We start from the raw sequence: 10,879 nt of genomic DNA on the forward strand, positions 1-10,879 counted from the left end.
GCTGCTCCCTCTCCTCCACAGCGGCAACCTCAGTCCGGCATCTCGGCGTCAGGAAAAGGTGTCAGCTCGTTCTGTTATTTACCATTTACTGGAAGTAAACTCACTCATAATGATTTTTAACTTCAGAAAAACCAGCCCGTGTTCCTTTCTTTATCCAAGCCATACAGGGTACGTTTTTATTGGCCTTTTAACTCTCTTTTATTTCCTTGAGGTACATCCACAGCTAACTAGAGTATTCCAGGTGGAATTGGAGTGTGCCGCTCACTCTATCTTTCGTAGCACCTTTCCAAGAAACATTAAGAACTGTAAGATATTACTGCAGACCTGAGAAAACTAATTAAGCCAGAGCTCCAACTACCCAACAGCTTGCTCTCTCCCTCTCTCCTAGAAAATAAAGGAACAAGGCAGTGCTTTTCGGGAGAAATCCTACAAAGAAAGAAGAGGAATCAAGATGTGGCAATGCATTTGATTGACTCATGCCATTTTTACTGTAAATTCTGGATTCTGGTGATAAGTATGATGTTTTCTGGAGCCCAGTGAAGATGCAGGGGGTTTTGGCAAGGACTAAAGCTGCCCCACTGTAACGTACAGAACACAGTTCTTCTTCCGGCCTCATGCAGCTGGAGCCGACTTCGGGCACACAGGACCACAGTGATGGAGAAAAGCCTTTTACAATAACCCTTTCACATATAATAAATATTTGACTCTGAAGGAGAGAGAGAAGATCACTAAGTATCAGTATTTGCAGCAACTCAGAGGGCAATTACGAGCCTTTGGGAACTTTCCCATGCATTTATATAGTGCCTTAAGTTCCAGCTTGACCTGTACCACAACAGAAACATAATCCTATTGCTTCTGACTTTGCTATGTAATTAAATAGCAGCTCTGCCCCCATTAACATATATCCACTAGATGTTCCTTTCTCATCCTCTTTCCAGAATGGTCTCTGAGTTTGAAATAAGATTTTCTACTCGGACCTATCGTCTCAGACATCTTGAGAAGAGAGATTCTTAGATACCTTCTTCTTGAGCTTTGTTAGGTTTTCGCCTACCTGAGGTGAAACTAACTCCCAAGAGCTAATAGAACTGATTTTTCTTAAAATATTCAAGATTAAGAGATTAAAACAAAAAGTCTAAATCATCTTTGCACGTGGAAACGAAATTCTTTAGCCAGTAAGTCAGGTAGCAAGAGAGTAGCAGCTCTCGCCTAAGACACCAGACTCTTACCTCCTTGAAGTCAGAGAGCGAAGAGCACAGACTTTGTGCTGCAGCTGTGCTGCGGGCACTAGGCTACCCTTACAAACCCTGCCTCCCTCCTCTCAAGTCAGGGAAAACAATTTTGGGTGACTGCAAAAAAAAAAAAGGGAAAGCCTACTACAGCACAACAGGGCAGGAGATCTACTTTGGGAACTGCCAGGATCCTCCATCCCCTCACTAAGGCAGGTGGAACACGCAAGGTCCCTCTCGTTCACTTCCACACGCTAAGCAAATAATGTCACCTGGTTCACTACAGGAACCCTCCAGCTACAGAACCTCCCTAAATCCAGAGACAGCATCTTCCAAAACCAGACAGCTTCCCTACTGCTTTCCATTTACACAGGTTAACTTTATCAGACAAAATAATCCTGCGGAGGTGGAAGCTAATTCAAGGTAGGCAAAAGCAATCATGTACGTGAGTAAACAACAAGAAACAACAGAGGAAACCCGTATTTTAAAAGGCTGGTGCCTAACACTGGGATTGCACTTGCTCTGCTCCCCTACGCCAGCTCATTACCTCCGTGATTGCAGAAATCCTGCTACCCTCACTCGGAACATCGCAGTAGGATCAGGCGCTGACTGCAGCTGAAGATCTATTTAATTAGTAGCTGATCGCAAAGACCAAAATTTACTCACTTGTATATTCTGCTAATAGGAAGGTGGTTTCAGTTCTTCCTAGCGTAGCCATACTTCTGCAAGGTACTCCAGTGGTTTTTTTTTTTAATTCAGTGTGCAGTCAATCATATTACCATGCCCTACAGGAGGTTTTTGCTAAGTACTTAAAGAACCCCAATGCACACAGTGTAGAAAAGCATCCCGGCGTACGATGAAAGCTCGTGCTTAATTTTACATTCTTTAGGTGGCCAAAATAGTAGTTGTGCTGCACTCAAACTTATATTTGTAATAAAAACCCCACTCCGCTGCTCATATACTAAAGAAACAATTCATGACTGAATAATGCACCAATTCAAAAGCAATCTCTCTAAGCTACAGGAAACCTCTCGAGCTGCGAGTCTGAACAAAATGAAGCCTCAACAAAATGAACCACTTTGAAACTAAATGAAAATTTAGCAAATTGATCTGAACAAGAAAATCTGACGTACAATGCCATGTTTTCAGCCACAATAGAAAAGCCTGTTAGAGATCACCTCTGAAAAAAATCATGCCAGTAAATCAAAAGACAGTATTATTGTTTGTTTGCTTATTTTTCTAAAGCAGGATATTTCATTTCATAACGGGATAGTGGGTTTATAAGTTGTTTTTAAACAGCAACTACCAAGTGCTGAAGGGAAAACACTAGGAATGGAAACGTGGGACGTGTTCTTAAAAGGGATGTTGTCTCTCCTGGCTTTAATTTTTAATCCAGATTTTGGTGTCCCTGGCACCTGACAAACCTCTCAGCTCCAAAGTTACTCTGAGATCAGCGCGCCAGTGTCAGCCCGGCCTCCCAAGACAGCAAGGGTTTGGGTTGTGCGCTGCCGTAAGCTGGTGGAGCAAAATGATCGCAGACGAAAATTATGAGGTTGCTGGAGCAATTCACACTGCCAAGATGAAAAGCAGAGGGAGGGACGAGATGCAAATGCTGGAGGTGCAGTCATCCAGCAGCGCAGCAGGGGCGTAAATGGTAACGGAAGAAGGGGAGAGGGGGACAGGATGAGAGGCGGGTTGAAGGCAACGATCGCATCAAGAGTCACTTATTTTTCCGAAGCCACATGCCACAAGAAAATGTTATTCCCACTGATCCAGTAAATGATTCTGTTATCCATGGAGGTGGCTAAAGGAAATAAAGGGCTGGTGGAGAAGGAGGCCTAGCCGTGCAAAAGCAGAATTTGCAGTTGGAAGCTGACTTGGAGCAAGAGCCAGACCTTTAGGGAGGACACACAGCTCAACCTCATCTAGACCTACAAGGATGTAAAACGGCAGTTACACGATTAGCAAGCACAAAGGGCTTTTTTCATTAAAAAAATAAATACGGAAGGAAGGTCAGCAGGCTCAAGGCCGGGTTAAGCGGTGTCAGTGCTGGCGCATGTGCCAGCAGCAGGCAGGGACTCCTTCCCAGACTCAGACACGCACTGGGCTGGGCTGTAAAGGAAGCTACTTCTCCATCTAGTCCCAGGGGCGAAATTAAAAGCCTGTTGTAACAAGACGAGCAGCAGCATTAGACATGTGAGATTCAAAAGGACGTTTTACCCATCTGAAGCATTAAGAGGAAAGATTTGCCTTGTACATTTGTATGGAACAAGGGATTTTTTTTTTCCTTCCAATTAAGTGGTATTGAAATATGCAAACTGTGTGCTGTTCTCTCACTCTGCTTGGATTAGTGATTTACAATGACAGTTTACTTTTAGTTCCACACCTGGAAATCAGAGATAAATCAAGGGATAAGCTGCCAACGATGGTCTCAAAATGGAGAGCACTTTACCCAAGAGTTCCTTGGAGCTTGCTGAGCTGGCACTGCATTCTAGCAGATCCGACAGATTATCAGTTAATGACGGGAGCTGAAGGCAGTTACGACACTGTAACGAACTCCACTGGTGCATGCTCTGCCTCCATGTTTTTAAGGGAGAAGAAAGAAAAGAGCCACTGCCTTCAGCAGGTCTTTCAGGAACAAATGAACGTTAGCAATCTGCTTTGAGCACTAAGCACACAAATGTCCTGGGTACCTCTCAGGCCTCCAAGGGATGCCCAGAGAAGGGCGATGGCCTTCACCCTCACGGCCCAGTGAGAACTGGGAGTAAGGCTCAAAGCACCTCCCCAGGCTGCTGGGAAAAAGCAGCAGGCAAACACTGCAGGGACCATCCCCAAACCCCGTCTGACGTGCAGAGAGGGCACACGTGGCTCCCCTTCCGTACCACAGTGCTCACGGCGTGCGACGCTGGCTGGGATGCCACAGCACCCAACCGCCCGGCCTGGGACAGCAAGACCTCTGCCAAAAGGGGTCCGTTTGCTAATGCCGGCAGTTGGTACCACAGCACTCACGGCGTGCGACGCTGGCCAGGACGCTGCAGCACCCACCCGCCCGGCCTGGGAATAGGCTGAGGGACAGCAAGACCTCTGCCAAAAAGGGTCCGTTTGCTAATGCCGGCAGTTGTGGGTTCAGAGGAGCAGCTTCCCCACACCGCTGTCTGGAGAAGCTCAGCCAAGCCGCCCCCGCCCATGTCTCCTTGGGAAGTCCCTGTCCTGAGCCAGGACGGGGATCTGGGGAGCCTCTCTCGCAAGCCAGCAAACATTTATGCCGTTTTACCAACACCCTGGAGCAAAGAGGGGAGCTGGGAGAACAGAAAAACAGAAAAAACCCTGAGGCCAGAAAGCACAACACCGGAGAAACCAGGCGCAGCAGTGAAGATTGACTTCTGTCTCCTAGAAACAGTTTCAAGAAAATGCCACAACTCGTTTATGCTGATCCACTCTGGGTTTTGCTTGCCCCCCACCAGCCAATTTGGCATCCTCCCCAACAATGCGCCATTGCTTTTCAGTATAATGTGTCTGGGAAAATCTAATTGTTTCTCGAAGCACTTTCTAGCTTGTGAAGTTCTTCAGAGCTGCCATGCTCTGTGGCAATCAAAGTGTCTAAATGAATATGCAAAAGCATGCTCAAGCCAGAAAGCCTTCCAAGGAGCCCAGAGCTTTTTCCCCATTCAGTGCAGATCCAAGTAGTTCACGGTCTGTTGTTGTCAATACCAGCCATGCGCTAGAGCGCGCCGGTGCGGAAGGGTGCAACCCCTCACGCTCCTGCAGCGTGCCACTACGACAGCAGTAACGCCAGGGGCACGAACGCAGGACGTTAGCAGCCAAGAAGCACGCTCACACGTAGACACACGCAGTTTAAGCTGCTCTGTCTCAAAGCTAATGGAAAACCTCTCTTAATATTGCATGTAGAAATGCCTGATAGTTGTAAATAACATTTTCTGTTCATATATAATGAAACAGCAGGGAGCAAATTGCAGCTCAGTACTCAAAAGCAGAGGCTGCTCAAGCAAATGCACCTTCAAGCCCGTAAGCCAGAGCCACGCGCGCTGTGCCACAGGCTAATGGACTTCAGTGACAAAACACGAGCGTTACACCTTTAACTGTCAGATTTGTTATGCAGCTTTAAAAGCAAAACAGTTGTTCTCACTTCCAAGCAGGAAGGTCCTATTCTCTCCAAGTGAAAAATGCGAACCGTAAGTTCACTTTTGACTAGGAAAACAAGCCCTAGCAGCGGCAGCAAGGCCATCCAGCTGCTGTACTGCAGTGGGATCACACCTGTACTGAGCTGGGTACGCACAGACCTAACGGAAAGGTAATTCCTGCCCAAACACAGGAAAACAGGTGAAACAGGTAAACACACAGGTGAACTGTACCAGCCTTCACAAGAGAATGCTAAAGGGGAGTTTTCTTTTTTTGTTTTTCCCAATAGGTTGGAAATGGGAAGATCCTGCAGGTGTTGAATTTCCCCAGCATCACAGAGAAAGAACTAACTATCCTGTAGCAGAGCATCAAACAGAGCTGGATGTCCACATCAAGCCTTTCCGTCTCAGCTCTGATGTCTTCCTCCTCAAACTTACCAGCCAGAAAGCATTACTGCAGCCCTTTCCCATGGTGAGCACTATGCTGGCAGACTTCTTTTCAACCATCTTCAAAAAAAAAACCAAGAAAATAAAACCTTAATGTTTAAAAAAAAGAACCCCAAAATTCTGTGATATATGGAAGAATACCTCCATGCTTGTTAGATGCTAAATGCTCTACCACAACATTAAATGACTTGAAAAGAAAACCAAGTGACAGGTGTATTTTTTCAAGATCACTGATCTTTCAACTAGGGGGAAAAAAATCCCAGCTTTAATTGCACAAAGCTGCATATCATACTTCCCTCTCTTGAGATTTCATTATAGGCCTGAAACCAGAGAATTGCATTGCCAGCTCTTGCCTGGTCTTCCAGCTATTTCTGGTTTTTAATAATTATTCATTAATTGCACACTATGATAAGATCCTTGCTGTTTTGAAACATTTTCCCTCTGGCCCCCATACTATTAAAGACCCTGATTGCCTGCCAACAGCGTAAAATTAAAAATCAAAGCACTACCTCTGAAAGGTTTAATATGTGCCACACTGAAAGAGTTTCTACAGCTTACAGCCATGTAATTGCATCACCGGCTAACTGCACAATCTCTCTCGGCGTTTGAAATGTTTTCCTTTGAAACATTAGCCAGCCGAGAGCAGAGGTTTTGTTTAACACCCTGATTTACTCTCCATGCATGCCAGAGTTTCGTACGTCTCCGGTATCCTTCTCTGCTTCTTCTCTGCTTCACCTGGGACAAGTGAGAGGGAAGGGCCCAGCTGCCGGCACCCTGCTCCCACTGGGGAGAACGGAAGAGTCACTGATTCAAGCCAGGGACTAGAAAAAATGGCATTTTATCCCTTGAACTTCCTCTACCCGCCCCTTAAAAGCAGGTGTTTGCTCTCTCTCTTGAATCTGGCCAAACGGACAGTCCCTGAAGCCTCCCCTCCTGCCCCAGGCTGCCAAACCTGGCGGGAGCCAGCCTGCCCAGCCAAAGGTTGCAGGAGGCGTTTCTGTTTAACCGTCACTCTTTTGTTTATGGCTCTCCTCTTCAAAAGGGGTGAAATTTCCACATTTTGCCAGTGGCCATGCGAAGGTAGCGCGTGCCGCTGGCTGGAATAAATCCCGGCGGCTGCAGCGACAGGCAGCAATTCGCAATCGTGTCCTTTCACGGAATCCGCCGAGATCTAAATGTTATTTCTTCATCTAAAAATCTCATTTCTAAATCTTATTTCTTCATCATAAGGGTCATACGGATAAGGACAGGTCACCAGCGACCAGCCTAGCAGACGCGTCTTTGCTACAGAGGCAGCCTGAAATCTGTGCAATTGAGTTGATCAGAGCCGGTTTAGACAAAGAGAACCGTGGAGACGGAGTGTGCATTGATCGACGAGTAGTCATGATGTGCCAAAGGGGAATAAAGATGCCCTTCACACAGTTTGGCTGCTTTAATGATTTCAATATTAACAGTGCTGTTTCCCAGAAAAAGGCAATTTTCTACCTTCAGTTTTTTGGACCTTGTGATTATCACGAGTGCCAAAAACTGTTTAATGCTTGTAAAAGCATAATATTCCTCTGCAAGCCCTCAAATGAAGAGGCTTTGGTTATTTGTATCTGCTTGTGCACCAATACACACTTCTAAGTCAAAATCTTGGTCCTGCCTGCACTTTAACCTGGTTGTCCATCAGTTCATCAGGTTTCACTTCCACAGTACTTCTGAAATCAGCTCTGGCAGGCTCTGCAGAGCCTCCCTGGAAAGCTGGGTGGGTTCGCCCTGATTCCCCCCTAACCTGCAGGTCAGTGTTCTCTGTTATCCCCGTACTATCACAGCAATTAAAAACAGGGACACGAGATAAGATTAGATATTTTGGTAAGACAAAGTATCTCTCTCTTCACACTACCTTCAGGGAGCCAGATAAGAAGCTGGCCTTCACTTTGTTTTCTAAATTGCAATTTAGAGGTTGTGTAATAAAACGTGCACTTTGTTCTGCAGAGATTTCCTTTATTCCAGGCTGTTCCCTCAAGAGGAGGGAGGCTGCTGGTGCCAGGCTTTCCAGCTGCCGCTGCCTGTGTGTAGGGCAGGAAGGTGCACGGGGGGGACGTTTGAAGGGGTGATTTTGTGAACATGGATTTAGGCTCATTAACACCAGGTAATGAGACCTTAAAGGTCTTGGCCTGACTCAATTCTAAAGCTTCGGCCTTAGAGTCTAATTTAAAACTAAATTCATGGGTCATAATATTTACTTTTTTACTGGAATTGCACAGATTGATGTTTGAAGGAAGTTTCTGGAGTAGAAAGTCAAACTGCAGACACAAAGATCATTTCACCCCAGATTTGTAAGGATTTCCATGCAAATTGGTGCTCTGCAGGGCGTGTTCATTTGAAATCAGGAGATCACGAAGTAGAGATGAACAGCACCATGTTAAGGACAAAATCATGAAAAGATAAATCCTCTGGTGTATATAAAATAACAAAGCACCTCCATTCGGAATCAGGCTCTGTTCCCAGAGGAAAGTCGCTGCGGTGGCCGTGCACAGGACAGGCTCCCTACCAAGTTCTGCGTCGCACGGGGACATCCCCGCTGTGACGTGCACAACCCCACGGGCGATGGGCTCTCCCCGAAACGTGTGGCAGGGGAGGATCAAGGGCCCTGGATGCTCACAGAGTTGGTACCGATTCTCCCGGGAATGCTCCTGCTTCTCCACCTTCCCCACCTGTCCCAGCGGGCACACTGTGCATGGTGCAGGCTGCCCTGGGCGTGCTCCTCCCCGCCTTCTGCACCGGCTGGTAGGCCGTCGCTGCCCCTTCTCCCCGACGCCGGGTCTTTGCACACCCATCTCCCTGCGCACAGAGGAACAGTGGAGATCACAAAACCTCACGCTCCTGAGATGATGCCAACAGCAAGTCATTGTATCTCTGTTCGGGCGCAGAGATATGTTTTTGTGTCTAAAGGGACAGTACCCAGACTCGTACCTTGCCTGTGCAAATGAGAGGCGTGGGGGGAAGGCCGCTGCCTGTTCACGGCCTGGGGCAGTGAGGAGCGAGGGCACGCTGCTGCCCTGTGCGCTCTTGGGGGAGAGAAGCCCCCCCAGAGCTGGGGGGGGCACATGATGACAGGCAGGGAGCAGACCCGGGGCTCTGACACCCCGAGAAGATAAGCAGTTACAAGCTTGATGTTCATACAGCCACTGTGCAGCAACCTGCTTACCAGTTTCATCGAGCCACTTTGTGCTGCAACCAATTAGCTCATTAAGGAAAGTGCCTATTAAGAAGATGATGAACCAGATCTACACAGGTTGGCTATTCCAGATGTTAAAATATCCTCCTGAGCAGCATACACAGTTTTTTCCTTTCTCTTTTTTTCTTCCTTCCTTTATTCCAAATGCAGAGGCTGGACTGTTTGCTGGCTGGGTTTGGCACACCCAGAAGTGGCAATACGCACCCAGAAACATTGCGCCTACCTTGTCCCCCAGCTCACGCACTCTGTCACTTTGCTTAGCAGCAAGGAGCCAAGCCCTAACCCTGTAGCGAAGTATTCAGGCTGAATTACTTTCTCTTGCTTCTCCTGATCCTGGCATCTCATATAAACTAATAGCTGGAATACAACGCTAAAATGAAAACAGAGGGAAGCACTCAAACACCAAGATTTCTGTAGGCACTAAATAACAGATCAGGCCCTCAACTCACAACTGATATATGCTGTCACGTCAAAGGCAGCACATCCCTCCAGTATCTTTCCCTTTATTCCCCGAGTCCTGCATTTGGCATATGATAATCATTAACTCCAGGGTAGTGCTGGAGCCGAAGGTGCTAACCTTATCTCTAAAAAGCAAGCCCTGTGCATGGCAAAGGGAAGAAGGCTTTATTCCATGTTGTAATGTCAACTTTTCTTTACTGCAATCTGGCATTGCTCACACAGACAAGCTGGAGATACAGCAACAAAGCCAAGGAGAGAAAACAGAGTTCCCAGCAGGATTTGCAGAGCAGGTTAAACTTTAAAAGGCACATTTGTACCTGCAGGACAGGCTTAAGAAGTACCCAGGAATCCTGCACTTCCCACAAGAGGAGTAATTGCTTTCTGGAGCTATTTCATACTAAGAACATTGGCCTTTCTTACACTCTCCTGCACTGGAGCGGCTGCCTTTTTTCCTCCCCGTTTCAAAAATCAGCAGTGAAAAATCCCTCCCAACTTCCCAGTGCTGTAATGCTGCAAAAGCCTCTCCCATCCCTGCTAGCCAGCGGTATCAGAGAGATTGCACCACTTCTTTTTTTTTTCTTCTTCTTTTTCAAGCCCATACAGAAAAGGACAGACTTGGGTTCCAACCCCTGGACAACAAGCTGAGTGAGGGAACGCCTGAGAGCAGAGAGAGCCTGGGGGCCACCCTGTCGGTTTGCACCCCAGCACCTGTGCGCACAGGGCCTGTCCAGAACCTGCTTATGGCTGCAGGAGCCGTCTCAGGAGTTGGTTACGTTTTCTTCTTCTTTTTCAAGCCCATACAGAAAAGGACAGACTTGGGTTCCAACCCCTGGACAACAAGCTGAGTGAGGGAACGCCTGAGAGCAGAGAGAGCCTGGGGGCCACCCTGTCGGTTTGCACCCCAGCACCTGTGCGCACAGGGCCTGTCCAGAACCTGCTTATGGCTGCAGGAGCCGTCTCAGGAGTTGGTTACGCCCCACCATGCCGAAGAGAACAATCCCTTTCAAGACCTGTTTCTGCCAGCTCGTGCCTCCATCCACACAGCCCTTCAGTACGCCAAGCCACCAAGGAGAGGGTGGCACAAGGGGACACCCTCGCCAACCATGAGCCAGGAGGGTTCAGATTCCAACACACTGAGGTCTGGAATAATCCTGGATTATTTCTTACCAGAGACACACGACGATCTGCATTTAATCCACAAACCACTGAACTGCCCAGTGCTTCTCGTGCAGAACAGATATGGGGTTTTGTAGCTACTCTACAAATAATCTCATTAATAAACAGGTTAACGTAGCCTAGTTCCACCTGCACGTTTCTGAATTGTGGTAACGGCTGGGCCTACCTGCAGATCCTGCAACTCCAGCTAATGGAACGGCTCAGTTGTT

This window comes from Eurypyga helias, unplaced genomic scaffold (assembly GCF_000690775.1).
Source record: "Eurypyga helias isolate BGI_N326 unplaced genomic scaffold, ASM69077v1 scaffold2722, whole genome shotgun sequence".
NCBI lineage: Eukaryota > Metazoa > Chordata > Aves > Eurypygiformes > Eurypygidae > Eurypyga > Eurypyga helias.